The sequence below is a fragment of the Cryptotermes secundus genome, unplaced genomic scaffold (genome assembly GCF_002891405.2).
Source record: "Cryptotermes secundus unplaced genomic scaffold, Csec_1.0 scaffold303, whole genome shotgun sequence".
NCBI lineage: Eukaryota > Metazoa > Arthropoda > Insecta > Blattodea > Kalotermitidae > Cryptotermes > Cryptotermes secundus.
In genome coordinates this window covers 121,131-145,811 of record NW_019726229.1, presented here as the reverse complement: position 1 = coordinate 145,811, position 24,681 = coordinate 121,131, and the positions used below count along the sequence as shown (strand labels likewise).

The 24,681-nt window shown below is 44.0% G+C and overlaps 1 protein-coding gene across 6 annotated transcripts in view; it reads left to right on the top strand.

Moving 5' to 3' along the window:
- LOC111864029 (nuclear hormone receptor FTZ-F1 beta) overlaps positions 1–24,681 on the top strand; it is a 220,060-nt gene that overhangs the window by 109,467 nt on the left and 85,912 nt on the right. The window contains exon 1 of one of the 6 annotated variants that reach the window (XM_023850965.2): positions 1,779–2,369. The exons of the other annotated variants lie outside the window; for them this stretch is intronic. The gene's annotated coding sequence lies outside the window, so the exon portion shown is untranslated. Of the gene's footprint in view, positions 1–1,778; positions 2,370–24,681 lie in introns of those variants that run through there. 6 annotated transcript variants of the gene reach the window in all.

Below are 24,681 nucleotides of genomic sequence, written 5' to 3'. Positions count from 1 at the left end.
ACGAGTATAACTGATTTTGACGTAGTCGGCAAATGTAGATTTCCCCTCCGCCAAAGAACCTCGCAATGAAGGCATGTTGAATGAGTGAATGAATGTATAAGGGGTGGGCCTTCTTGGCCCTTGCACCGCGATCACAGTGACCTATTGTTCCTATGAAGGCATGTTAAGAGCGTTAGAGGGCCATGTTAGGCAGGTCCCTTGTCACCACGGCATGGTGCGTCCTCAGGTTGCGGTTGGAGGAGACGACCTCCAGATATGGAGGGTAAGGTAAAATTGTCCCTGTGCTTAACTGATTAAGCACAGCGCCATGAAGACGTACGGGGGAGTGGATGTAGAGATTCACATTGTCTTGACCTCGCACTGGTTGGAGGTGAGTGGTCCGCTGAACTCCCCGGTTGCTTTACCCCCGGGAAAGAGCTCCCGGTATCCATTGAATAGGAGGCTGGGTGGGTACCATAGCCGCCGGTCTGGACGATTGGAGAAGTGAAAATTCTTGATCCTACCGGGACTCTGACTCCGACCCCTCGGTCGTCCAGCCCATAACCAGTCGCTATCCCGGCTCCTCGATATGGAAGGTAGCTGCGAATATATTCAATACGCAGTCGCGGACAGCTGACAGGGGGTGGTCCTCCAGCGTGGGGTTGGGCGTGGGGGTACCAATTCCTCTCCATAAAAATAAGCTTGTCACGAAAGATCACAAGAAGCTTCGGACCTGGATGGATTCTTTGGATAAACGACCTAAGCGAAAGAAAATGGATTGATCTGGCTCAGGATAGAGACCAGTGGAGGGCTCTTGCGAGCACAGTAATGAACCTACGGGTTCCGTAAAATATTGGAAAGTTCTTGAGTAGCTGCACAATTGGCGGCTTCTCAAGGAGGGCTCAGATCCATGAGTGAGTGAGAGTGAAGCTGCTGTATATGTATTGTATTTACCTCGGCTGTAGGAAATGTAGTTGGTCTTACACACGGCTCTTCATAATATCCAGTGCATACGGGGCTTGGCGAACCGAGTTATCAAAAATAAAATTAATACAAAAGATGTAAACTGAAGTTGATAAGTGAGAATTGAGGTTTTCACGGCGGTGACTATGAAGAATGCCGTCTCGTGGGATGTGCCGCCTTGTAGTTATTTTGTTAACCGACGTTTCGGAGGAACGTATCGCCTCAGGGTATAAGAAATCCGCGAGCTGGTTCATCGCACGTGGATTTTTTATACCCTGAAGATGGAGGCGATACGTTCCTCCTAAACGTCTGTTAACAAAATATCTACACGGCGCCACATCCCACGAGACGGCATACTTGAAGTTGACAAATTTATTCTCCTCGTGACGAAGAGAAATCCCTTCCTTTCTTGAGAATCTTTCCGGGATAGTCTTACCTTTGACGTTATAGGTAAGATTCAGATATTTATGTTCATGTGAGAAGTGCTGGACGTAGGTTGTTATTTATCTTTGAAACAGTTAGGTATAAATGTGATTCTCCAGTGATGATTGATTCATTGTCATTGGTTTCTGAACAAATTTTCTAACTTCTGAGTTGTACTGTGTTACTGTTTACTGCTCCAAATTATTTTCTTAACTTTTATGCAGCCCGTTCGTACCGAAAGAGACTGGTGTAGTAGAGCTCTATACTTTAGGATGTGGTAAATGTTTTTTGAACCAGTAGTATGTTAGAAAGCAAGGCAGGCAACGTTGCCCAACGAGCGAGTGGAAGGGAGCGAGCTCACAGCCTGGACGCCACGCAACCTTCACAAGGTGACAGGCGAGTCGCAAGACTAGCCGAGCAAGCTTGAGTATTTCGTATCCATTTTGCAGCTTGAAATTCGCGGTTCCTTGTAATAATTATCGATGGAACTCATATCTGGCGAATTTTGAAGCACTCATTGTATTACTGGAGAAGATCAGTTTGTATCCCCTTGCTTGACGTTTTTAACCTACTTCTCCAAAATGAATGCGCGACATGAACACTGCATTTATTATTTAATGCCTTTCTAATGGTGCCGCGAAAATTTTGTCGCTCGCGAATATTTGTTAGTTAGTTTTTCGCGTGTGATTGTGCTGCAGGTGACGTAGACGTTATCCTGTTCTAGTGAGTGAAGGAAATAAGGTATCCAGCGGGTTAAGTTCATTATTCACTCCATGGATGTGACATTAAATGAAAGTGTTTTTCATCACGGTTTAGGTGCCTTCCTGTGGAGTACAAAATATTAGGTTTAATTGTTTCAGGTGTGCATAACCTTATTTAGGTGTGTGAATTAATAAGAAAAACTAGGAGCAGATTTATGGTAGGACCAAGTGCTTGTTGTGACTAGTTGGAGAAGCGTGTGAAAGAACAAGGAGTTTTACGTTCTTACTTCCCTGACACGATAGGTGAGTAACACTTGAAACAATGTAATCGTCAGGAAACAAGGAAACTGTACATCTGGACTGTACGCACGCGCTATATATAAACCTCAGGAATAATTCGTTTTCATGTGTCATATTGACAAAAGGTTCTTAACATTTAATTATGTTTGATATTTGGCGCGTGTGCGTGTAACTAGGTGCCGTAATTTTAAAAATATAAGTTTACAAGTGAATAACGATGTTTGCATAAAGTCGAAAACTATTCGAAACTACTTTTTTGCCATGTGGTCCCCAATATTTCGTGCCAGGAATATGATGCAGCTTTTCGTATTGGTAAATAATGTCAGTTTAACCTACAGTTAAAATTAATCGAGCTTCGTTGGTTCTAGTTTTATAATGTCAGTATATATCTCTGTGCTGCAAACCTGAAGTTCGCAGTACGTTATACTAGAGAACGTTTCGAAGTACGGATTGTGACCATTGTAACCGTTTTTCTTCGGTTCTGCTAGCTCCGGTAGAGCAATCCGACTCCTCTCAGGGCGTGTTGACAGGCCACGACTTGGATGATTAGTGGGGCTTAGGCGTAGGGAAATCACCTCAACGCCAATTAACTGTAAGGAATCTTTATTTGATTTGCACTAATTAATCAGAAACAGCCAGTATTGTTACTCTTCGCAAATTCGTGGAGGTAGGCCTACTTACTGGTCTGGGGACGCACACTTAATAGTTACCATCGGCGTGTTTACGGGGATCCGAACACGTGTACCCCCGGTGAACGTAACTTCCAAAGTCCCCTGGCCAAGCACCCTCTGAATGGTAAGTACTTGCCCTGGTTACTCAAAATTCGGGCAAAGGACCTCCCACTTCAGATGATGATTGGCTGGACCGGGCAGACTGGGAGGTTGCTTATCATTCTCCTCCAATTAGGAAAGCGAATCTCCACTAGTGTACAGTTTAGGGGTGAACTTTGCCACCTGCTGCGTGGCTGTCAAACTGAGATTTTGGGTTAGCAGGAAACGACGCTGCTAAATTTATGACCTCCCCTGTCAAGTTTAGAATTTCTAAAGAACTCGGCCTTGTTTTACGCATTAAATTAACTGATTTACGAAAGGGCAGCTGGCTTCAAGCTTGACCCAAGCCACTTGCTGCATGTCTCAAGGGGGGAAAATTCCAAATTGTGAGGCGAAAGTGAGGAATTTCACAAAACCCCAACCATACACAAATATCAATTGACCTTCCCATAAACTGGACAGTTACACCATTTCATCGTATTTTCATCGTCATGTGCAGATTTTTTATTTCGTTTGACTGTGGTAAACCGCCTCTGAGGTCTAGTGGTCAGAGTTCCTGGCTACAGATCCAGATGTCCCGGGTTCGATTCCCGGCGCTACCAGATTTTTTTTAGAAGTGGTGGGTCTGGAACGGGTTCCTTTCAGTCTCGTGAGGATAATTGAGGACATATTTCAAGGAAATAGTGGCTCCGGTCTAGAAAACCGAAATTAACGGCCGTGGGGATTCGTTGCGCTGACCACGCGACACCCTCTGTGCGCTAAAGTTGGCACTAACTTCGCCGACAAGAGGCTGTCGCTCGGTCGGTATAGTTCGCTTGCGGACTAAGACCACGGAGTTTCTTTTGGTTTAGACTGTGGTGTTTAGTTGCCGTTATTAGGCACATAGTTCGAACGAACATTTTTCTTTCTTAAGGATACGTTGATATTCTCTTCTTTCGTCGCTCACCTGTCACTAATTCCTATAGGTCTGCATATATTATTTTTTGTATGTTTAAATCATAGTATCACCGTAAAATGGTGAAGTGTTGAAATTCCTTTTCAGAAGCTGATGAAACGTGAAACCCGAAACTTCTGTGCAACCCATATGAAATTATTTAAGGTGGGAGATGTTCTAGCTTGCTACAGATTTAATTGAGTCTCTCATTAGTGAGCACTTGGCATTTCATTAGGGGAAGGGGTTTTTCTAATAACAACCCAGTTTGTCTAAATTTATTTATGATGGTTCGAATAATTTTTTTTTCTCCCTACTAGACTGTAGGATCGTGAAATTTAGGCCGGAAACTTGTTCTAACTTTTCGCATGGGTATTGTAGACGAACGGGTACTCGTTTCAGTGTATGTTTTGACGTAAGGTGTAGTGTAGTTGTCCGTAAGCACCACGCTGCAAAGGCGATACAGAGCCGAGATTGATGCATTGCTCGTCTTCTGCTTGAAGACGGAAACAGAAGTGTTCTCACAGTCGTCATCTGTATTATCCAGATAGTGGACAATCTCCAGAGAAACTCTTCCCCCCCCTTTCCGTGACGAGTAATTCATATTTTTCTTCTCGAGGTCTTAGTCGGAAAAGAAAAAAGCATGTAATACAACGAACGAGAACAGAAAATAAAGGGATTGTTCTGGATAAACTTGTCAGTAATGTTCATATGTAATGTATAATGTATGTTACTATGTTCACGTCTCTTGGATTGTGTCAGAATTACCCCGTCCCAAGGATTTTTCAGCATTTTACGTTCAGTATACAGAGGGCTAGGCGTGCTTCTCGTATGCTGCCCAAAAACATAAAAAAATTAGAATACACGTGGTACAAAACTATAATTTTGCCTGTGGTTCTGTATGGGTGTGATGAAACTTGGTCTCTGACATTATGGGAGGAACATTGACTGAGGTTGTTTGAGAACAGGATGCTGAGGAGAATATTTGGACCGAAGAGTGATGAAGTGGCAGGAATATGGAGAAAACTGCATAATGAGGAGCTTCAGAACTTGTACTCTTCTCCAAGTATAATTAGAATGATCAAGTTGAGGAGGATGACGTGGACAGAGCATGTAGCAAGAATGGGGGAGACGAGGAATGCATATGGGATATTGGTGGGAAAGCCAGAAAGAAAGAGACCACTGGGAAGACCAAGGCGTAGGTGGGTGAACAATATTAAAATTAATCCTAGAGAGATAGAATGGTATGGTATGGATTGAACTGATCTGGCTCAGGATATGGACTAGTGGAGGGCTCTTGTGAACACGGCGATGAACCTTCAGGTTCCATAAAATTCTGGGAAGTTCTTGAGTAGCTGCAGAATTGGCGGCTCCTCAAGAAGGGCTCAGCTCCATGAGTAAGTAAATAAGTAAGTAAGTAAGGCGTAGAACTGAATTTGTCAGTATGACCGTCGTGACTTTGAGAGTAGAGATCAAATCAATGAGACGAAGCTACACATCGTCATTGGAGCATTAACGAAGTTAAATTATAATTGACACAAATTACGGAATTCATTTCGCATGTATTGTTTTAACATTCTTTTGTGTGTTGGGCGTTGTTCAGCTGGAAGAACCCGACAGGTCAGGTCCAGTCCGGCACGAAGTGGATTTGTATTCTGGTATCAGCTTTCGTGATCGTCTCTGTGTTGTAGTGGTCAGAGTTCCTGCCTACAGATCCAGAGGTCCCGAGTTAGATTCCCGGCACTACCAGATTTTCTGAGAAGTAGTGGGTCTGGAATGGGGTCCATTCAGCCTCGTGAGGATAATTGAGGAGCTATTTCAAGGAAATATCGGCTGCTGTCCATAAAACCGAAATTAACGGCCGTAGGGATCCGTTGCGCTGACCATGTGACACCCTCTGTCCGCTAAAGTTGGCACTAATTTTGCCGACAAGCGGCTGTCGCTCGGTCGGTATAGTTCCCTTGCGGACTCAAGCCACGGAGTTTGTTTGTTATTTAGTAGCTTTCGTGGTTCTCCAAGACCTTGTACCACTTCGTTCAGGTTCGTAAGTGCCTTCCCAGTTACCCTGTTTATTTTATGCTGTGAATGTGAAAATGCGGGTGCCCAACGTGGATATATGCAAATTGCCTCAAGTACTGCAGTTTACAGGTGAACGATTTAGGTTTGTAAGTACAAAGAATTAGTGAAATGACAGTTCTGAAATTATCTTATTATGCATACCTGTTTAAGCTGATGTTTTTAGTAAAGTACGTACTCGTATATCAACGGGCGTGTGTTATTCGTCTGCTTGCAGACTGAAATCTGTCTTTCCGCCTGAAACCTTTCCTTCGAGCTTCGACAGGAAATGCCATAGTGCTGTTCGGCTGCATGCACCTGCATTCTTGTGGGCAATTTTGCTTTCTGAAAGGATGGCTCACGTACAGGCTGAAGTGGAGATTTATGTTCTTATTTTAAAGCCTTCATATGAGAAATACGTATGGAATCTTTGTGGTCAGTAAACTAGTTACGACGGCTTGTACAAGCGGTTCACAGTGCAGTGTAAGGCAAAAGCGCATGTGTAGAGCCTTTTGATGTAAGTATTTAATATGAATTGACCATACTTTATTCAGTCGTATTCTAATAATGGTAACTGTGGCCAGATTTGAGGCATGTTACGGCATTTTTGGCTGGATTGAGGAAAATTTACTAGGCAACGTAACGTTTGTTATTTGGCAACATTTATTGCGTAAAATAATGCCTGTTTGCCACGTCCTCATTACAGGAAGTTAATAGATATTAAGTATTGCAAGTAAATTGGCTCAGAATAATGGAACTGTCTTTAAGGGTCACGTGGTAGTGAACCCTCAAATTCCATAAAATGCGAGAAGTGTTTTTGACTAGCTGAGCGACTGTCAATCTCTCCAGAAGGGAGATTTATGTAACAAGTTATCAAGAATCCTATATATCATAAAAGCAATAAAAATGAAAACATCTTAATGAGAAAGAAGTAAACTTGAAGAAGAGTTGAAGTTCTTGTAATCATGAATTAGCAGGTAGAGTTCTCACCATATGAATTTGGGATTGGTCCCCACTGAGCACGAGCTTCACTGGTTGTCACGGGTCCTCACGTCCGTAACGTTGCAAGGAGCATGAGACAGAACTCGGCTCTTGTAAATGATATCGGTGTTTCATGGAGGTGAGTGATCAGCGTCACGCTCATGCCGCACTATCTCCTCCCCCTGCAGCGGTCCGAACATGGTTCACGGAACTACTTCGTCCCTACCGCGAATCAAACCCCCTAGCAATATAATGCACTAAATTAATAGAATAAACAGAAAAGAAACTTCGTGGCCTGTAGTCCGCAGAGTATACCGACCGAGCGACCGCCGCTTGTAGGCGAAGTTAGTACCAATTTTTGTGAATAGAAGGGGTCACGCGGTCAGCGCAACATATCCCCACGGCCGTTAATTTCGGTTTTCTAGACCGGATCAATAAATAAACACGTAAGTAAATATTTTAAGACTTTTCCCCCCACCCCATGCAAGTGCCTGAATAGTAGGCTGATCTAAAATTAGGTCACTGCCGTTTTCTTCCACATTCTTTCCCGTTATTCACTCTTATCCTGCAGTTGGACGCTATACACTCCGAGATACAGCGTTGCTAAGTATAATTATGAATATTTGGAGCTCTGGCTCCACTCCCCCGTGTGTTTTTATGGCGTACTGCTACGTCAGGTGGATAACTTTACCTTTATTAGGGAATCTAAACGAAGGCGGTTTACTTCGAAGTTTATGGTGTTCTGGGAAGTGAAGCCAAGTAGTCTGGTAGGTATAGGAGGAACCTGTTGTTTCTTCTGGCCAGAGACGGACGCAGAAGGTTTCTCCGAAACGTTGGTACCTAGATACTGGACTGCACGGCGGGCCTACCAGAAGACCACACCTTCATACTAACTGCCACCAGAACTTCTGAACTGATACCGAAGACATTGGACATGCGTAGAGTTGTCAGTTTATCCATTCACGTTTTTATGACCGAGGTACGCATTTCTAATGTGATTCGGGCAACCAGCTGTCCTAAATGAGGCGGCTCGGAAGTAAACGGTCCTGCCGTTTAGCTCAGTTTACATGGGTAAAGTGATTTCTGGTCGAACAAAAATTGTCCGTAAAATGAAAAGAAGTGCGTTTTATATTTAGTTATGGTGATACAAACAAAATCCGTCGCCTGTAGTCCGCAAGCGAACTATACCGAACGAGCGACCGCAGCTTGGCGGCAAAGTTAGTGTCAATTTTTGCGGATAGAGGGTGTAGCGTGGTAGCGTGATCAGCGCAACGGATCCCCACCGCCGTTAATTTCCGGTTTCTAGATCGGAGCCGCAATTTCCTTGAAATAGCTCCTCAATTATTCTCACGAGGCTGAGTGGTCCCCGTTGGACCCACCACTTCTAAGAAAATCTGGTAGCGCCGAGAATCGAACCCGGGACCTCTGGATCTGTAGGCAGGAACTCTGACAACTAGACCACAGAGGAGGTCTGCTGTGGTGATAATCTGCGCGAATACTCGTACTCTCCTGAAACGATTCTGTGGTTATGCCATTGGGCGGTATGTTCAGGTAACAAACATATATGTCTACAGACATTTTTGCGTAATGTCTGTTCAAGGACCCTTTATGTGCTGTGGTACTGCAATTCACCATCTGACTATTTCATTAGTTGTGGTGTTGTTTTACTCCTTTTATGGACAACGAAGATCGCGACTGATTTCCAGGAAAATAAAACGAGTACCATTTCAGCAAGAAACTGGAACGATTTTCATGTATGACTGATCCGGTGTATTTCCAAGAATCAACTGTCAGTCTTGCTTCTACGGCCCCGCGACCAGAAGAAATGGAAGGAGAGGAAAGGCGGAAGTCTTGCATTATCTGTATGCACTTGCAGTACATAACCCAACAGTGGACCCCAAAATAAAATCTAGCTTTAAACATTTCCTTGTCGGTTGTGATTGTGTTTATAAAGCCGGCCATGTTAATGGTGAGTGGTGCTTTTAGTGCTGCCAGTACCAAACGTATTGTCCGTAGCGAGTGGGCGTTGAGGAAACTCAACGGCACACAGAGCCAAGCCGTAAACGGGTTATAAAGCGTCATGGATGGTGTTTTCATGGGACTGTATTTGCCGTAGTTTCAGTTAACGTTTTCCCATTTCACATTGTATAGGAACTCACGGACTCGTGGTAATAAATATTGGTTCCTATGTGATTATCTACTTATTTGACGATGACTTGTCAAATGTTTAAGTCGATTATGGATTGTGAATTACATGGAAGAACGTTTCCTTGACATGTGTACTCAGTGCGCCGTTTGGCCGAAGGGATTTACTTCATTGGAGCCCCAGTCCCACACGAAATATGGTATTCAGGTCCCAGCCCTTCCTCCGCGTTCATCTGCTCCAAATTTATTAAAATACGGAGAGCTTTACTGTCGAACCGTGCGTATTTTTGTTCCGCGATTGCATGTTGTAAATGTAACTCTTCTGCAGAGATGAAAAGTACACCAAGGGCGTTTTAATTACGAGTAAGTGCCCCAGCCCCGGTATTTATATGAACATAGTGCAGATAAAGGTGATGTGTTAGTATGGCGAAGAAGTTGGAATGCAGCAGTCCCTAGGTGGAACATACAGATGACGCCCAAGGTTGTTGATAAGTGCCACGAGCAAGTAATTATGTATGGGCGTAAATGGCGGTTTTACACATGGGTGTGTCTGATGTACTGCAGCTTCTTTCTCCATAGTTTGTGCTAAATATATATTTACCTATAGTCTCTCTTTCTGAATAGAACATTGTAGGAACGTTTATTACCGTATCTTGGGTGAACAATCAAACAAAAACAAACTCCGTGGCTTTAGTCCGCAATCGAACTATGCCGACCGAGCTACCGCTCCTTGTCGGCGATGTTAGTGCCAACTTGGGTGAATAGTAATGGCTTTAATTCCTTTTGCAAAGGTTTCAGTTTATTTTGTATGTTGAAGTGTGTATACATTTTCTGGGCCCTTTTGTATTGTGAACAGATATGATTGGCTACTTGATATGTCTTCATGGCGCGGTGCGTAATTAAGCACAGAGACAAATTTACCTTACTTGATAGCTTTACTGAACTAGACCTGTGAAAATGTAGTGGTTGTGGGCGTGTTGATAAGTTCTGTGCCACTAATGCCAACGTAAAGTGTATTAAGACATAAACATGGTTAGGCCTATTCACTTCAGAGTTGAACATAATTACCGGAGTAGTCTGGTTTGTATATATTTAATGTTCCTGTTATATTCTCGGTTCAAATCGTCCGGGTTTTTTAAGAACTTTTTAGTCTGTCAAGGAAAATTAAAATAACCTATTACTGTTTGCCTAAGATATTTTCCTCAGGTCACCATTAATAGTCATGTTGGCACATTCCAGACCAGGGCTCGACTCCCAGCTAATGCACTTCCAGACTGGCCCAGGGGCCCAGGCATCTCCTGCCCGTTTGATATGCGGCCGTTGAATGAAACTGACTATCTAATGCCGAAAGGGTGAAGATATGCCTCCAAGATATTTGCTCTTGTGGCGTCGTGTTTAGGAACAGGGATAACTTTACCATTCCCTGTCACCCTTTCGGCGTTATGTGCCACAGTAGTTGGCACGGCAGCTGTAAATAGAACTCCACAAGTCGTTTTCAGTGGAGTAGAACAGTATCAAGCGTGCCTAGCTTGTACGCAGCGTGTACGATGCAAGTTGTGTTCATGAATCCTTGTAGCACACAGGCAGCAATGTCCGATTGGAAAAGAATTCAGATTTTGTCTTAATACAGTTGAGTGTACAATTGACAGACTTGTTTTTTCTTTTGCTCTCCCCTCTCCTCAATTTTTACCATACGACGTTCTTTTGTAGGTTTTCACAACGTCAGTATATAGGCTGTATAGAATCGAATTGTAGGCTGATAGATGAATGATGAATTGGAAGGAATTTGGAAGTAAACCGCCTTGGCCTAATTGAGGTACTTATACAGAAATTCGCCTCGAAGGACTATGGAAAATCACGAACATCTCGGTAAGGGTAGTTAAAGCCTTCTGTTTCGTATTTGAGCGGTCCCTAGTTTGAATCTCTGCCAGGAAACATAACATTGTTCAACTGATATGCGTGTCAGGTCTTGAGAGTATTGCTGGGAATGAAACTGCAGATCAGCTGGCAAGAACAGGATCTGAACATCTGAACCAGCTTGCGGCATCTCAGTAGGAGAGTATTGCTGGGAATGAAACTGCAGATCAGCTGGCAAGAACAGGATCTGAACATCTGAACCAGCTTGCGGCATCTCAGTAGGAGAGTATTGCTGGGAATGAAACTGCAGATCAGCTGGCAAGAACAGGATCTGAACATCTGAACCAGCTTGCGGCATCTCAGTAGGAGAGTATTGCTGGGAATGAAACTGCAGATCAGCTGGCAAGAACAGGATCTGAACATCTGAACCAGCTTGCGGCATCTCAGTAGGAGAGTATTGCTGGGAATGAAACTGCAGATCAGCTGGCAAGAACAGGATCTGAACATCTGAACCAGCTTGCGGCATCTCAGTAGGAGAGTATTGCTGGGAATGAAACTGCAGATCAGCTGGCAAGAACAGGATCTGAACATCTGAACCAGCTTGCGGCATCTCAGTAGGAGAGTATTGCTGGGAATGAAACTGCAGATCAGCTGGCAAGAACAGGATCTGAACATCTGAACCAGCTTGCGGCATCTCAGTAGGAGAGTATTGCTGGGAATGAAACCACAGATCAGCTGGCAAGAACATGATCTGAACAGCCGTTCATAGGACCTGAACCAGCTTGCGGCATCTCAATTGGAGTTGCCAAGAAAGCGGTCAGGGACTGGACTAACGGAAATCACAAATAACACAGGAAATCCACAATTGGACTCAAACAGGCAAAAGGATTTATAGCAGGACCCTCTGCCAGAAGAACAAGGACCTGTTGAAATTAAACAGAGATCATTTAAGATGGGTGGTAGGATTATTTACTGGGCACTGCCACCTAAAAGGACACCTTTTCAAACTGGGACTGACAGATGACCCAACCTGTGAAAGGTGCCTACAAGAAGACGAATCAGCCACACACATCCTATTTGATTGTGAGGCCATAGCTTACTTAAGATTTCGTCACCTAGGTCAGTTCCTCATGGAACCAAGTGACTTTTATGACGCCCCCATAAATAAAGTCCTACATTTCATTCGAAGTGTAGGATTAATAAAGGGTTAATCCAAAGGGAAGCACAATAGATCATTGAAGGTCGCAGTGCGAGGGCCGGATTTTATGACCCACCCCTTACACACATACATACATACATCTCTGCCAGGAGACCGGCTATCTTTACTGAGGGGTTTTTCAAGATTTTTATTCGTTCCGTCTGGGCACATACTTGGATACTGAAAGGTAAAAAAGGTAAAGCCATCCCTGTAACAGGCCGTGAAGGTCCATAGATTCCGAGACGTCGAGGCTTCCACATTTTATAGACAATGGTACCAAGGCAAAATACAAATTAAAGACAATTCTAAATTTAGAAATAACTACACAGTAGATAAGCGTGTCAGTTTTTTTAAGTAGGCCTCGTCTTTCTGCTCTTCAACGCCTAGTGTCCGACAATCTACAGATTTTCTGGTTTCATCAGAATAACGTGCTGTTGGTTGGTTCTTTAGCCGGATCTTTCACCTCAGGATCCTCATTTGAGATGTAGTTTCGTCAGTGTTGATTCTTCATTTGTCTGGGATACATTGATCTGACCTTAAGTCTCGACAGATGTTATAGCCAGTAGGCGCCTTGAAAGCCGATCATCAACATTTGTGTGCTGTTCCCTGAATCTTACCACACTTTCTATTCTTTGCTGTGGCTCATGTACAACGTATTTATCGCCATACGTGACAGTTACTATTCCACAAATTTCACCACTTTACCCCTCTCGTAAACAAAAATCGGATCACGGGTTCTTTATTGCATTCGTCGGAGCAGTTAGTATGTTACAATATTACCACCACACAAAAGACAGTCAGGGGAGTATCTAATATATCCGCCGTCATTTTCAGTATTTCCAGCTCAAACAAACAAACAAACAAACATACTCCGTGGTCTGCAGTCCGCAAGCCAACTATGCCGACCGAGCGACCGCCGCTTGTCGGCGAAGTTAATGCCAACTTTAGCGGATAGAGGGTGTCGCGTGGTCAGCGCAACGGATCCCCATGGACGTTAATCTCGGTTTTCTAGACCGGAGCCGCTATTTCCTTGAAATAACTCCTCAGTTATGCTCACGAGGCTGAGTGGACCCCGTTCCAGACCCACTACTTAGAAAATCTAGTAGCGCCGGGAGTCGAACCCGGACCTCTGGATCTGTAGCCAGAAACTCTGACCACTAGACCACAGAGGCGGTCACTGCCAGCATCACTTTTGAAATAAAGTAAAATTGCGTTTGTTTACTAATGTGGAAGCCTCGACGTCCCATATGTATATGGACCTCCGCGGCCTGTTACAGGGATAGCTTTACTTTTACGTTTTAATATTTGAAGACAGGTCAAGATCGTATCCTTCCGGTCTCTTTCACAGCCCTGTAATTTATCAGTTTAAACTACGATATATGAAATTTTCCAAATACAGTTTTGTAATTGAAGGAGGGAAAGGATATTATGTAGTCAACAAAAAAACCTTTCTCCATAGAATTGCTAAAAAGTAGTTTTTCTACGGTTGTATGTTTTTGTAACAGGTAGAGCAATATCGGTAATTGCACTTTCAAGTACGTGCGGCAAGTATGGAAAGTTAGGTCCTCTTTCGTAATAAAAGAGCATTCGAAGAGAGAACTGGTGAAGATTTCACGGCACGGTTTGTAGTTATGCGGTAGCAAGGTGCATTACATGCTTAATTTTCATATGCGACGATTTCCTGTTATCGAGTGTTTTGTTCGAAAAGTAGTAAAGATTTCCTATGTATACCAGACTAGTTCGGTTTGGTTCCTTTTTTCTGATACCATGTGATGAAGGGAATCCAGTACTGACACACGAATTTTGTCTTGTAATTTGCGTTTATATGTAAGAACGGAGATTTTATTGATTGCGTGGTATATATTTACAGTACGGAGAAATTGTGATACAGGGTGTACTGATGCGTACTACGCTACGTAACTACGTCGTGACGTCCGTTGTAGAAATAGCCAAGAGAGGCGAATGCTACGCTTTCTTCTGGCTCCATTGCAGACAAGAAACTACGCACCGCATTCTGCAACTGTGTGATGTCCTCAGCAACGTCCGTCACAAAGTACGTTCGTTGCAACGGACGTACTTCGTGCGCTCGTGTGGCCCCAGCCTAAATTGTATAGGTTCACTTTATTTAATACCCACCCGTTCTCATTTCCTCACACTTCTTGTACTAATTTCTGAGCATTTTGTTTTCAGGTTTTTTTTCGGTTTATGATGTCGTGGTGGTGGCGGTTGCTGCTTGGTGTCAGGGATTAGATTCTCTCCTGATCCGATTTAGAAGTAATTCCAAAACAAAGAATCCTTTAGACGCTTGGTGAGACTCAATGAACAAAAAAACAAGGGTCCATCACAAGACCTGTGTAGAACACAAAATAACCCTCTTCCGACTTGTGACTGCCCGGCTTAGGACCCTTCCTCTGCAGTTACTTTTTTTTTTTATATCAGATAACCCTGAAACCCCTCTGATGTATGTCCACAGCTTGAATTTACGACTGCGTGCGACTATCCAGGTGGCGCAGATGTAGTCCCATACCCTTCTGGTTTTGCCCATTATCCCATCCTCTCCACAGTGTACAAATTGTGTAACGGGAAAGAATTGAACGCTTATATGAAATTTTAAAATGTGTTTTGTTTGATTCGTTCTTGTATAGAACGTGTTTTCATTTATTAACAAGTGTATGTAAAGGCATACAGTGAGCGTCTTACTTAGTTCCCCCCTGGCCGCGCCATAGCTCAAGCGGTTAGTCGCTGGCTTCCCACCGCGGCGGCCCGGGCTCGATCCCGGGTCTGGTCGAGTGGGATTTGTGGTGGACAAAGTGGCGCTGGGGCAGGTTTTCTCCGAGTACTTCGGCTTCCCCTGCCAATCTTCATTCCACCAATTGCTCCACAATCACCCTCACCTATCATCTGGGGCTGGTACAATAGGCCAGAAGTGGTCGCAGCACAAGGAACTTAGTCCCACCCCACTAGCAATAAAAGAAAATAGGTTCCTCCTATTTCATTAGTCAGTTTTAGTATTTTTAGGGTATGAAATGGGTTTTCAGGAACGGAACTGCAGTTTGTAACATTACGCTTACGGGAAATATGGATTCGATTCAGTTCGTCTTGGCGACAAGCCCCCGAAACCCACGATCAGAATTTTTATTTTCCAACTTAACACTTGCGGTTGTAGTCCTTATGTAACATCCTCTCTGACGAGAGGATGGGTCTGTCGTTCACAGTTGCTGCTGGTCCTCTGCAGCGCAGACATTCTCAGTTTCTAGTCCCGCGGGCCTCATGGCAACATTTTACCGTCTCTGATTCCAGACTCCCCCAACCTGAAGGGTCAGGTCTCCGTATTCATATCCCTCAGGAACAGGGTGGCCCAGTTACAGCCCCAGGCATTGGGTTTCCTTTTCGTTGCCTTCGACCCCGCGTCCACACGGTTCTGAACTTGGTCAAAGTCAAAGTTACTTTACGACTATCGGTTTACCGCCATGCAGTTTATCTTGGCTTCAAGCCCCTTGAGGCCACGACCAGAGATTTTTTCCAGCTGAACTTTTGCGTTAATAGTCCTTATGTAACATCCTCTCTGACGAGAAATTGGGTTTGTCTCTTATGAATACGCTTGGCCTTTAGTCAAGAGTATATTTCGCACATGTAACATGTTATTGAAAATTTTTCGTTTTGCTCTACACACAAGTCCTCTGTCAGTACAGGCTTTACAGAGCATATCATTCCTAACTTACATATCTTATGCTACAATGGTAGCTTAGTCATTTGAACGGTCATAAGCTTGACCACTGCCAGGTTTAAGCCTCTAAACTTGGTCGCCCCAATTGTCTTCCTTATAACTCCGCGGCACGGACCGAGTAGAAAACTCCGTTTCTAACAGTATCTTTATTGTTGCGAGTAGATACTTTGCAGTAGGAAAATGTTTAGCGAGCCATTGCATAGGAACGAGTTTGGTATATTTGACTTTCTCGCAGTCGTCGCATAGTAACGCTACAATACACGTACCATCAGCAGTTCAGTTCTGTCTGTATTCTGCTAAGTCTGACCTCGCCCACTTGATGTGTGGCTCCTGTAGACCTAATCCGAATGTTGAGCGCTTTACAGGAAGTGTATGAGGCATATAGGCATCGCTGGCTAATCATCAAAACGAGAAATGAACAGTGCAGTTATTAGTTTCGTTATTTATAAAGAACGGAAATCAGGCCGTATCAGTTCTTCCCCGAAATTCTCATTACGAAAGTGGCTTTTTATGTACCCACAAAGTTTACTGATGTCCGATGCTGGAGCCCCTTTCCGGAAACGTAAGCGTTGCACCCTCGATGCTGTTGGTACAGGAGCGCTTTTACCTCACGTCCAACAGTTCATGGTGATAGCACGAACTGCGGATCTGAACTCTAGTACCCTGCGATCGGAAATAATGAAGAGCTCTCGAAGCCGGGCCAAGGCCTGATCGTTGACCCAGGCTCTGTAGCGTCGTAGCCAACTTCTGTCTGCATTCCCAGTCAACACCGAGTTTATTTTCATAGCTCGTGAGCGAGCGAAGTGTGTGTAGTACTCCACTGCAAGGCAGAAACCAAGGTTCTCTTGCTGCATCCGTACAAGTGAATCAAGTGAAATGAGTCATACGTCGCGCCAGGAACGAGGTCTTTAAACTTTCAGGTGCTGCGTTCCTGTCTGTTGTCCATTTCTCCCGCTAATATCGTTGTGGGAAGTTATCCCTGTGCTTAATGAAGCACTGTTCCATGAAGATATATGGAGGAGTAGAAGTATAGTTCCACTATTCTTGGATTGGTCAGCATCACGCCTCGGCCGCTTTATCATCACAGAAAATTGCACCTGGTAGCCAGTCATTGGATAGAAGGATGAGTGGGCCCTAGAGTCTGTCCCCACCCCCGATTCTTAATCATAGATTATGTGACAACGTTGGCGCCAGCTTTACATAGGCATGCATCACCCACTCACGCGCACACGCACACACAACTAAAGGCAAGGTCACGTTTTCCCTGTACCTAAGCAACACGCTATGAAGATGCATGAAGAATATTCTTAGCCTGGGAGCTTTATAGATGGGCGCAAGTTTTCCTTTATGTGAATGTTTATTTGGTGGTAAGGTGCAGGACTGAACGTAAGAAATGATAGATATTCAAGCAGAACCCTCAAATCCAGTTTTCCTATAGCATAGATTTATAGTCGTACAGAACTGTTACTCTTATTGTAATTTTATTTCATTCTTGTGGAGAACTAAGTACACATTTTATGCATTAACTTTGTCTATGTAAACCGAAAGTTTCATACTGTCGCCGTGTTAGTAATTGTTGACTTACAACAAGTAGCAATTCGTACATAATGTGTAGGGTTGGTTGTGATACATCTCTGTACCGAAGTCCATATGCTTAGGTACAGTAGTTTAGTGTTATAGCCATGAAATAGAAAGCTGTAGAATACTTCCGCACGTCCTGTGTTGTTATGTAACAGTGTACTGTAAAGTTACTGTATTAAAAGTTGCATATTTTTGGAGATAGATTACCACACGTCATTTCAGAATCTTAAATAATCACTAGTGTTGTTCCTACCTCGTAAGTTCATGTACCCCATAATGTTATTAATGTTTGTAGGAAGTTATAAGAACCGGATAGCGCAGCCAGTATAGCGGCTGGCTACGGGCTGGACGACCAAGGGGTAACAGTTCCGAATCCGGGGAGGGCAAGAATTTTCACTTCTCCATATCGTCCAGACCGGCTCTGGGATCAACCAAAGCCTCCTATCTGATGGGTACCGGTAGCTCTCCCGGGGCGTGAAGCTGACCACTCACCCTCAGCTGGTGCGGAGGTCAAGTAAACGGGAGTCTGTACATCCACTTCCCCATACCTCTTCACGATGTAGTGCTTAATTAATCAAGCATAGGGACAACTTTGCCGTTTAAATTAGTATGACGCTGAGGCGGCATCCAACGCCATGACGTTTATACCGAGTATCGTGGGGGTCGGTAATGTGGCTTGTCTTCCATTTTCTTTTAAGAAAGGATAGGAGGCTAAAAAGGGAAGACTGGTCTAGATGACTTGTTTGTTTCGAACAATAGCAGCTATTGTGATTGATTGTGATTGCTCTTGTTGCTGTTTTTACCTCTTGGAAACACTGCCAGAATGCACTATGTTCGTGTGAGGTTCGAGATCCTCATGGCTGTGACTGAAGGATGGGATGTGAAGCCGTGTAGTATGGTAAAAATTGACCGATGTGGAGGAGCGTGGTGCCTCCTCCTTCAGGGTCAAGAAAGGATACAATGTCCAAATCGTCTCTTGAGGGCATGTCATACCTTCAGTAGACAGTGGTATGGAAGAAGAGTCCTGTGTTGAACGAATCCACAGTATGGTGATTCTGGTTCTGCTTCGTATGTTGAAAACAGACGTTAATAATAACTTTTTAATGGTGGTGTAAGGCAAGCCAAGGAGGGTGAGATAGGCAGGGCATGTAGCGTGAATGGGGGCGAGAAGAAATGCATATATGATATTGGTGGGAAACCCGGAAATAAGGAGACCACTGGGAAGACCAAGGCGTAGGTGGGTGGACAATATTAAAATTGATCTCAGAGAGAAAGGATGAGATGATATGGATTGAATTGATCTGGCTCAGGATAGGGAGCCCTGGAGGGCTCTTGTGAACACGGTAATGAACCATCGTGTTCCATAAAAATCTGCGAAGTTATTGAGTAGCTGCACAATTGGCGGCTTCTCAAGAAGGGCCTCAGCTCCATGAGTGAATGAGTGAGTTGCTTTGCTGTCAGATAATGACGTTTTACCTGGAGTTTAGCAAGCAGCAGCAGCAGGAAGAGTGGTATCTTGTTTGCTTGACTTACTCTTCGGGCATAAAGACGAAGGCAGTACATTCCTCCGAAACGTCAGCAAACTGCTACGATACTACACGGCGCCACATTCCCGTAACGCTTGTTACTTTCATCTCTTTCACACTTATCCAATATTTTCGTTTCTCTGTCTGTAGAGTGTTGCGAGTATTGAGTTATTCGTACTTTATGCAGCCCATTCCTGCCCTTCTTTGTCATAGTTGCCTCATTTATATTCTTCAGCCACATCTTTCTATTCTTACATGTAGACGTCCTTGAATCTATCCCATTCGGTGGACGTGTGCCTGGCCATGTCTTCACAGCAGGTAGTTCGGCCGAGAATTTGGTTTCTGACAGACCTTTAAGTGAAACTTGGAGGGGGTGTATCAATGACGAATTGTTTGGGCCAGTCTTTCGAAACTTTTTGTCTGAAATCTCGGCTTCAGATACCATTCACGGATACCCAAACTAGAGATACAAACCACAGTTAAGAGACATACATAAAACGGGACAGGTCTTTTTTTACGGTGCACAAAAGAAGTATGACATCTCTGAGACTTGCACAGTATTGTGCAGTAAGGAGTATATATATATATATATACAAACAGAAAGACTCCCTGGTTTTAGCCCGCAAGCGAAGTATACCGACCGAGCAACCGCCTCTTGTCGGCGAAGTTGGTGCCAACTTTAGCGGATAGAGGGCGTCGCGTGGTCAGCGCAACGAATCCCCACGACTGTTAATTTCGGTTTTCGTATATATACATCATCTGCTATATCAACGTGTGTTCTGAACGTGTTACGGCACGTGTGCGCACTCCAGATCGTAAACATATTTAAGTGTGAAAGGTAGTACCATTGATAAACGGGAATACTTGCTTGGTTGTACGTAAATCGGCTCACAGATGGAGGTGAAGTTGTCAGCCTTACGCGCCGGCCGCCATATAGCTTCAGGAGTATTCCTGCTACTCATTTCTGTTAGAGGCAGAGTCGACCTCCGGGGCCAGAGTGCGGCCGGAAGGATTAGGTCAGTTGAAAGGAATCCAATGACCTCATCGGGACTTGAACCCACGACCTTCCGGCTTGTGGCATGGTGCCTCAACTAACTACGCTACCGTGAATTCTTTAATTACTTAAGATTTCTGTAAAATGTGCAGTGTTGTAGTTAAAATAATAATATTACTTATAAATCACGGAGTTTTTTTGTTTGTTTAATGTAAAACTATAAATTTTGTATGTAGTTTGTATATTTCAAAATCGTTTTATGTGTTGAATGGATAAAAAAATTATATGTGCACACACATCGAGTGAATTCTTTTGAACTGGGGCGACCTCCTCGCTCTTGTTGTCTACCAATCTAAATGTTAGGAGTTAAGTGTATTGGTAGCCTCTGGTAGATGGGGGAAATATCAGGTACCGACGGCCGACCTCGTTGTCTGAACGGGGCTGATGGCACGCACCAGTACCGGTAGGGTATGGCGACAGTAGAAATTAAAGGGGGACGCACAATGGACCAATAACTGGTCTAAGTGCATGGGGAAACCTACCCCCTCTAATAATAATAATAATTGATAATAGTGTATTGGTACGTTGGATTGTCGCTTTGTGGCTGCCACTCTCCTGGTATGAAGCGTGGGAGAAAATTTAAAAGGAATTCCCCGGCTTCGACTTCTCCCAGAATCTTGTCAGTAGAGTAAGAACAGGTGGGCAACCAAAACGTTCAGTATTAGTGAGGTTAGAAAAGTTAGACGATGGCGAAGTTTGACTTGGAACATTCGGCTTCTGAGCTCCTTGCACAAGACATGCGGGTAATGAGAAACAGGACATGAACTGCAACAGTATTTTTGAGAGTATGGATTTACTCACCACAGTTGTGCACTCATTGGATCCACGCAATTCGGTATCTGTAACTGATATCTTAATACCATTCACGACGACGGAGTTGATCCTGAGTGAATATTTTTTCAGCCAAGGCTTGGTTTTCTTTGAATTGACGTGCGAACACGCGGCACAGAAAATCCACGCCGTACATATGACGTTTCTGACCGCAGGAAAGGTGACAGCCGAAGTACTGGAAGGATCGTGCCTCGGCACTAGTAGATAGCTGTACTCCTATTCCTTCTGAGGTTCTTCTGGTTCTTGCGCAGTGTTCATGTGCTACCGTAGTAATGAATAAACTCCGTGGCTTTAGTCCGCAAGCGAACTATACCGACCGAACGGCCGCCGCTTGTTCGGCGAAGTTAGTGCCAAATTTTGCGCATAGAGGGACTAATGGATTTAATTAATGAATTAATTTAATATAGGCTACATACATCACGAGCGAGAAAAATGGCCTGATGAGATCTACAAATCATATACAACAAACCCTCGTTATAACGGATTTAGGATGTAACGGACAATATCTGGCTGTGTACAGTTGTGGATTTTAGAGACATTGAGGCTCTATGACGGTTTTTTATTTAGAAAACTATTTAAAATAAGAAAGAACCCCAATATAAAAACTTTACGCAATCACATTTTATTTTTCTGTTTTCTTTTGTTTGTGTGTTTGTTTTTTTTTTTTGCGTGTATTGGCTGTGTATCCTATGGTGTAATTCTGTGAATTCGCCTTCCCTCCGTTATAGCGGTCATTAGAAATGACGGAACTCCTCCCTAATATTAGCCCCTTATAACGAGGGTAACCTTATTTAGATTTTTTTTAATTCGGTTAGTGGGGGGTGGAGTCCAACTGGGTCCGCTCGACACGGCGGCCACTGATTATGATGACGGAGAATTTGGTGGAGTGAAGATTGGCAGGGGAAACCGGAGTATTCGAAGAAAACCCGCCCCAGCGCCACTTTGCCCACCACAAATCCCACTTGACCAAACCCGGGATCGAACCCGGGCCGCCGCGGTGGGAAGCCAGCGACTAACCGCTTGAGCTATGGCTTGGCCTTATTTAGAGATTATAGTTCTTACGTTGATAGGTTTTACGCTTGTACTGTTGGCTTGTGCGGACATCGTGTTCCAAGAATTAATTAATAATGTTAAAAATAAGTTACTTGTTTCGAAAAACTGGGCAGATATTTTCAAAATTACTTGGTCTGGATATTCACTGTCTAGTGCTAAACAACTAACTTTTTCAAAACACGCGAAATTGTTCCCAAGTAGCAGTTAGTTAGAGACAGGCGTGTATTATAGGACGGGTGGTTGATTTCCAAAAGTCGCCACCACCCGTATCGTCTAGATGAATTTTTGACTGAACGTTTTCATATAGGAGAAGAATTCCTGTAAACTTCTTGCTGCGATTTTCTTTGATTGCACCGTTCAAAGCCTTGTATTACCGTGTATAATTTACCAGTGGTCGTTGACCTGTGAGACATTACTTACGGTGTAAACCCAAAAATTGTTGGCCATTTTGTTGCCGGTAAACTTCCGGACACAAAATTGTGTGATGTTGCAGAACTTTATCTTGACATCATTGACAGCTCTTCAGTTTCGGGATTCTTTTAAAGAACTTCCTAATCAAGAAATCAACATTTTCTTTGCAGCTTTCAGTTCGGTTTGTGCATATCAGAAGTACAAGGGAAGATCCACTCGATCCCGGGGTTTGAGGTGAGAAACTTCAAGAGGGCACGCTGAGCTGTGTTTATTTTCGATTGAATGACGTCATTTTCAGTTTGGTCCGCCTATTTTAGAATTTTATTTCATGATTGTGCAAGGACACAGTTTTGCAGTCTTTTATGACTTATCTGATGTCATCGACCGGTGTTCAAGTCGCTACATCCGCGGTGATGACGAAGGAAACTCGGGAAGGGGGACGAGTTCATTCTCAACAGTTGAATCGCTGTTTTGGCACAAGGTTAGAGCACCGGCAATTATTGTCGTTTGTTACAAGCATGCAGACGTACTAAAGAACGTTTGCCATGGAGTGGCATGATAAATAACTCGAAAGGACCACTGTCGGAAGATTTTGTTAAATTCGTGGGGTGGAGTGAGGCTGAAGCCGAGAAGTTAGCGAGGGAAGATATCTGTTAACCTAGATCATGGCCTATCAAACTGTGGATCACGACATACTGTAGCGGGAGCTGCCAGGTTCTCAGGAGTTATTTAAAATATAGTTGCATCCACTCACGTTTCGGTAAAACAGTAAGTGTGTAAGATATGACATAGTTGCTTTCGGATAATGTAGCTGCAGCCAGCGAAACATTAAGCGAGAGTTCTTGTGAATGTACAGGAACATTATACTAGTATAAGTAAGGCCGCGCCATAGCTCAAGCGGTTAGTCGCTGGCTTCCCACCGCGGTGGCCCGGGTTCGATCCCGGGTCTGGTCAAGTGGGATTTGTGGTGGATAAAGTGGCGCTAGGGCTGGTTTTCTCCGAGTATTTCGGTTTCCCCTGCCAGTCTTCATTCCACCAATTGCTCCGCAATCACCCTCACCTATCATCTGGGGCTGGTACAATAGGCCATAAGTGGCCGCTGTACAAGGGACTTGTCCCACCCCACTAGCAATAAAAAGTACTAGTATAAGTAAAGTAAAGGTATCCCTGTAACAAGCCGTGGAGGCCCATAGGGTTGTGAGACGTTGAGGTTCCCACGTTTTCTAGACAGTCGGCTTACAGATGGCGGTAAGGTTGTTAGCCTTACGCGCCGGCCGCCCTTTACCCTTCCAGCCGCACTATAACCCTGGGGTCGACTCATTCTCTAACAGAAATGAGCACCAGGAATCTTCCTGGGGCTTAAGTGTGGGCTGCAGGCGCGTAAGGCTCACAATCTCACCGCCATCTGTGAACCGAGTGTCTAGAAGATGTGGGAACCTCGACGTGTCACAACCCTATGGGCCTTCACGACCTCTACAGGGATAGTTTTGCCTTTTTTTTTACCATATACTGTAAGTTTAAATTGATTGTGAAGTTACTAATACGTTCCTGCTGAGTGTACAAATTTTTGGAGGTCCCACTGTGATAAAGTGTGAGAACCCCTGACGTATACAGCCCTAGTTAATGTTTGGAAATTCAGAGTTTCTTTTTCAGGATTACTAAGGAAATGTTTAATTACTCATTAGCCTGTTGATTGACGAATAATCCTTGAGCTGTGGAAATCCACGTGATGCAGTCTACTGTCAGAATTACGTGTTGTAGAATAATCAGAAGGCTGCCTTTACCACAGTTGTTACGATATTCCAGCTTGTTGGGATGATGGTGCGCTGTAAGAAGTTGCATGGGCAGTAGCTCCTGGATGGCCCAACAAGTGGGTCTCTGACATCGATCACGACCTCTCGAGCTCAACAAAGAGTAAGAGTTCAAGGCCAAACTGATGACCTTGGCCTAGACATTGGTTCTCGCAAGTAATCTTGAAATGCCAGCTGCTTGGATGTAATGATCCACGTCTGTGCAAGAGATGAATGAACTTTGGCGTGCTGGTTAACGATTCGACAGGCCTCTCCTCTTGTAGTGCAGAGCGATTAAGTCTGCCGTGAGGATTTTGTTGGGAAGGTTTTTATTGCACATCTTTGCATTTCAGTGTGAGATGATCATCTCTGCCATATTTATGTTAATACGTTGAAGTTTACCAT